The 6,000-nt window shown below is 43.1% G+C and overlaps 1 long non-coding RNA gene across 1 annotated transcript in view; it reads left to right on the top strand.

Moving 5' to 3' along the window:
• LOC106945783 (uncharacterized) overlaps nt 1–4,493 on the top strand; it is a 25,214-nt gene extending 20,721 nt beyond the window's left edge. Inside the window, exons 2-3 of the long non-coding RNA XR_001424636.1 lie at nt 1,988–2,467; nt 3,172–4,493. This is a non-coding gene — a long non-coding RNA (uncharacterized LOC106945783). The remainder of the gene's footprint in view (nt 1–1,987; nt 2,468–3,171) is intronic.
• Nucleotides 4,494–6,000: the final 1,507 nt, after the last annotated feature.

The following is a 6,000-nucleotide window of genomic DNA, read 5'->3' as shown; positions in this document are numbered from 1 at the left end:
TTGGGGCCTCTGTCCCTTTAAATCCATAAAAGCTGCTTTTGGCCCCCCCCCCCCCCCCCTCCCAACCCAATGTTTACACTCCCACGAGAAAATAGCACACAAACAAATCCCCAATTATACAACAGTACATCTTTGAAAAGCAGACGTGGAGCCTCCAGCACAACCAACAAGAAAACAGCAAGTGATTTCTGAAAGGTAAATCGACATCAAAACGCTTGTTTTTTCCAGCAGCCATTGTGCAGCACATACTACGGCAAAGCCAGCAGACCAAATAAATGATCTGGACCTCTGCTTGGGTTGGTAAGTGACTGCAAGGTTTCCCCCAGAAAACTTGCTAAGCCTGGTGGTTGGGTGCTTGAACTCATATTTTTGAGTTGAAAATATCACTTGATAATTATGTATTATTAAAAGATTGGAAGATTAACACCTGAATATCAACTCTGATGTCTTAAAAATGCAAACATTTTAAAAAGACTTAAATAAATAAGTAATGCTCAGCCTAGTGGCCCGCCAGGCTTATAATACACTGGGGGAAACCCTGTGACGGGCTGGGATTTGCTGGGGTTGCTAAGTAACGGGCTGGGATTTGCTGGGGTTGCTAGGTAACGGACTGTGCTTGCTGAGGTTTTTCAAACAGCTCATTTTCCAGACACCAAGAAACATACTGGTGTCTGGATGGGTGATTTATTTCATTTTATTTATTTTTTTTAAGTGCTTTTGCTATTTTTAAAAGTACAAAAATGTGCAAAAAGTAAATTTTGCATCATAGACTCCCTTTAGATTTGAAGTCTGTATCGTTTTCCTCCATGGGTCGCTCTGGAGAACTAGATTTACTCTCCGTTGCAACAAGAGAGCAGAAAAGTTCCTGTTGGGGTGGAAGAAAGTTGGAGTCCTGCTTGGCTTCGCCACCATCACACGTCCCACTGTCTCTCTGAGTGGAAACCGCCTGGTCCACACACACACACACGCACACACACACCCCTTCCCTCCAGCAGCAACTCTCACACAAGTACACACCAAGTGAACCTTGACGCCAACAACCTGCCCCTCCCCTCCATGGCCTTTCCCTCTCTCCCTCTCTTTCATCACTCTATCTCAGCCTCATTGTACGCTGCCACACTCGTCTCCATGGAGACCGCTCTGAGGCTGGTTGTTGCTCCTGTGACCTCTCTGGCTCACGGAGTTGAACAAACTTTTTTTCCTCTCCTCGGCTCCCCCTCTCGCCGATCCCCCATGCTACTTCCATCCTCTCTCGTGTGCTGCTGCACGTCTTCAAAGCATTTCCAGGGTGTGTGTGTGTGTGTGTGTGTGTGAGAGAGAGAGAAAGAGAGAGAGAGAGAGAGAGAGAGAGAACATGAAAACTGGATGTGAAATTAAGAAAAGACAAAGCGGAGAGAGCCCTTCTGTGTGTGACGCAAACTGCCCGTTGGCAAAAACAATGTGTGTGTGTGTGTGTGTGTGTGTGTGTGCGTGCGTGTGCGTGTGCGTGTGTGTGTGTGTGTGGTGGAGCAAGCCAGGCGCTCAGTCCATGCATGTGTCCCAGCATTGTTCTGCGGCCGCAGCCGGTCGCCAGCTTCGTATTCAGAGACACCCCCATCGTCCATCTATGCCTATTCATGGCTGTTCGGTCGAACGTGATCGCAGCTTTTCATGCTGCGCTATAAAGCGAGACGACTGAATATGCAAAGATGTAACAACTAAGGAAGCCATCTTGGTACAAATTCTGAGCAATTATCACATCAAGACTTATTTAAATGGTTTCCTTTGAGACAAAAAACTGACTTTAAATGAGTCGCGGGTCGGTTTTAACGGACCAGCACGACTTCCCACAGAGGCACACAAACGATCCCAGCTCCTTTGTGCCATTAAAACAACTTTTCCGACTGGGTTTTTGTTTGTTTGGCATCATCTACCAGCTCAGAAACGAGAAGGAAAAAGTAAATGACAGAAAAACTAAAAAAATTGATTTTATTTTTTCCACCCCCAGTCATCTGGTTCTGATCTGCGGATTTTCTCTGGAACCTTTGGAGATTATTCTGCAAAGCAGGAAAAACATCGCAGAGAAGACAAGAGAGTCTTCAGTCAGAGGAGTGTTCATCACCGCTGTAACACTGACTGCTACAGGAGAACGTTAGATAATATAAATTGCAATGTAATTTAACATTTCTCTGGGATCTATAAAGTATTTTTGACCTCCAAGAACGAGCCTGGATGAACGGACATCGACAACAACTGGATGTTCAAACATTCCAACTCATTATTTTACTTTCGTTTCACACTTTAAATGATCTTGAATTCATACTGTCCTAAATAAAAACAACAATACGCAGTTTAACGTATTTTACATACAAAGACAGACACTAAAAAATGCCCGTTTTCCAGCGTGATTCACACTGCGACTCTCTTCTGCAGGGCACATGGCAGCAGTAGGTGGACGTCAGCCTGAGCCGTGTCATTTAGAGAGACGGTTTGTTTTTTCTGTTTTACCTCACCTTTCTAAACTTCTCATCAAGTAGAATTACTTTTGATTACGACGGCCGGATAAATTGCAACCTATCAGGATTCTGAGTTTAAACTTTACCAGACTGAGGCTCTTCTGTAATGGTTTTTAGAGCGACATCTCTGGCTGAGTTCTGCATTCACTGGGACAGATGATGGTGTTGATTTAGCTGTAAAACTGGCATCAATGTATGCCTCTTTAATATTAAAGATACTTTAAATCCTCTGTGATGCTGTCACCTTTAAGTAACTGATTGTTACATAAGTAACGTCTAGCTAAAATGGAATTAGGAGGTCAAAAATGCAGTTTTGAATGCAAATTGTTGACTTTGTAAAGTACTCAGACATTTTTTTAATGGAACTGTCCTATAATTAGATTTTTTTTTTTTAAAAACACAGTACAATAAATTTAAAATCTAAGGTTATTGGTGTCAAATTTATGTTTGCTATTCCTTATGAAAAATGTAAAATCCTTTAAAAAAAAATTATATATATATATATATATATATATATATATATATATATATATATATATATATATATACATACACTCTTACAAATGGGAAAGATGAGAGAAAATACAACTTTCTGAAAACTTGGCTGTTAGCAGAGGAAAAGCTGAATTGCTCTGTTGTGGACGCGACAACAACAAACTGCGGTTCCCTTCCACAGGACTTGCAGACGAGCTAAAAGTCACCAGAGCCAGAATGGGGAAGCATCAAATGGTCCAGGCGCAGATCTGGATGGAGACGAAGGAGGGGCGGCTCAGCGGGGCTATGACCAGGCGTTAGCAAGCCGGCTGGATTAACTGGAATGCAACCATTCGGAGGATAACTTGGGCACAGGGCGGAACTTTGAAAGTCAGAGCCAGCAAGACTCAAGTTTCTGATCAAGTCGGTGTGCATGATGCAGAATCACCAGCGTCTCCACTGGGCCCAGGCTGAGACTCACTAGCGCACAAGCTGCTGCCTTAAAGCCTGGGGAAGTGACGCAGAAGGCAGCAGCTGATGCCATTTTACCGGAATCCAGCAGAGGAAACACAAGTTCCCAGTAAGACAGAGTATCATCAGAGCAGGGGAAGTTCAAACCTCGACCTTTCAGCTGCTAACCACAGCCCATGGCTGAGAGTTAAGAGAAGATCTTGGAAGACAGATAAAGTTTCCAGAGCGCACAGCAAAGACGTCAATCAGGCCAGATTCGGCCTTCACATCAGAGCCCGCGAAGCAAGCATGCTGCTGGAGCTTCCAGTCCCCCCGGGAAGATCGGATGTGGGAGGCCCACGAACGTAAGAAGGACAAATATCTGAAGTTGAGATGTAGAGGAAGAGCGGCTGGCAGGCCCGCTATGAGCAAACTGAGGAGGCCTGCAGGGGTTATTTCAGGGCAATCTGCGCACCGTCCGTTTAGGGTTGGTAGAAATTAGAGCCACCAGAAACATCAGTGAAGCTGCTATAAAAGCCCCAAGACAGCTGTGGATCAAGAAGGGAAGATGGTAACCTGGGACTGATAACCGGTCGATTTAAGATTGATTGATTTAAGACCCGGGTTCATCACTGACGATGAACCATCAAGGTGTCTCATAGATCGAAGGTAAATGTGCGTTTATTCTCACAAGGCAGTAAGAAATAACAGGAAAATAGCTACTTGGATACAGTAGTAAATATTTAAAGTTAAATAACACTTACAAGGTGAAAAGCAACTAATCAGAGTCAAGTAAGGCTGGTGAGGACAATGTCCACCTGCCACTAAACATTGAGGTGGAAGGGGAAAAGATTAAGCTAACTGTAAAAGAAAGTAAACTTTTAGAAATGTTATAAGCAGCTAAAATGTTCTGTGAAGGTATAATTTGCCACTGCCTTGTATTTATGTCAACTGTTTGATGGATAAAATTGCTAAAATATTTTTTATCATTAAAAAATTGAGGTAGGAGGGGGGGGGGAATTAACTTGCTACAGAATAAAATTAGTGGTTAAAAGTGCTAAAAGAGAACATTTCTTTTTTTTTTACAAAATGACTTTGAACTATTGCTTTTGATAAATAAAAACTATTAAAAATAAAAATATCGATAGGAAAAGCAACAACAACAAAAAACACGCAGAAATTGTGAGAAGATGTGCAGACACAGAGGTTGACATGCTGTTTGAGGCCTAACCAAGGTTCACATTCAATAGTCTAAAGATGCATTCACGTATTTGCATGCATCTCTATAATGCAATTTACATAACTGTGGGCTATTAAAAACTGAGTGAAAATCTCCGTGGATGTTTTACGTCTGACAGAGCAGCATCTAAAGAAGGATTTTTTTATTTCTGTGTTGTTGATATTTGCGGGTAAAGCAGGACTGCAGCGTTCAGCAACGCTATGATTCAGGCCAGAAATATGGCCTCCACTGACCTGCAAATTAGACTTCCTGCTTCCAGTAAAACAGCTGCATGAGTCAGATGTCTCGCATTAAACGAGAAAGTTAAGGCCTACAGTCTCAGTCAGTTCCCAAAATGCACAGTCACACTTGCATTTTGACTGTTTTTGTTGCAGTGTGATCGACAACTCTGTGTTTTGCATGTTTGTTTGTTTTTTATGTCAAGCCTTCAACCTGACGCTTAAATTAATGCGAAACAGCTGCAGTGCACACAGCAGCTGCAACACAGTCAGAAACACTGCGTGCGTTTGGCGCACATTTGTGCATTTCCTCCAGCTTCCAGGCCGTGCTTCTCCTTTCGTGGACATGGCGAAGAAATCCGGAGGCACGTTAAAAATGTTAGTAAACATTCCCAGTCGCAGAAGGATGACTAACCTGCTCTCCAGCTGACTGAGCCTGAGATCAAAGTCGGGGAGTTCAGATGTCACTTCTCTAAGAGGAAGCTGCGGCTTTGCGAAGCAGCCAACTCTGCCTCTGCAAGGAGAAACACGAGCACAGAAAAAAAAAAAAAAAAAGCAATGATGAAACCGAGGCTATTTTCTGCCGCTGCAGAAACGGCACCGGGCTTGTTTACTTTTTGGAGTTTCACATGAACTAAGATAAAGTGCTGTTTAATCCCACGGCATTGTCTTAGAGACACAGAGGCGGCGTCTTGAGCACCCAGCCCTCGGCAGACAGAGGGAGAGAGGTGAGCGTGCTGGAGCATGCCTTCTGCTAATACTTCTCTGTTTACAGAAGCAGGGCAGCAACATAACCAGAAAATCTGCGCAACAGCTCCACCAGGAAGGACTCGAGCTTAACGTGCTCTCATGAGCTACCGGCTGGTTTTCGGAGCACAGGAGAGACGTCAACGTTTTATGTTACAGAGCGCAGAAGAAGCAGATTAATTACTTAACGTTCATTAAGATTTCATCTTTAAAGGTCAGCAAATCGCTAATGCGATTCATCTTGAGGATATTTTTTTTTTCCATCTGAATGTAGTATCACCTCTTTATAGAGATATATAAACAATCAGGAATTATTTCAAAGTTTATCGCAGTAGCATGTTGTCACACTGAGACAAAATCCAACATTTAACTTAAG

The sequence above is a fragment of the Poecilia latipinna genome, unplaced genomic scaffold (assembly GCF_001443285.1).
Source record: "Poecilia latipinna isolate Pla-1442-1.1 unplaced genomic scaffold, P_latipinna-1.0 Scaffold160, whole genome shotgun sequence".
Classification (NCBI taxonomy): Eukaryota; Metazoa; Chordata; class Actinopteri; order Cyprinodontiformes; family Poeciliidae; genus Poecilia; species Poecilia latipinna.
The sequence above is the reverse complement of the archived record's forward strand: the minus strand, read 5'-3'. Positions and strand labels throughout refer to the sequence as shown.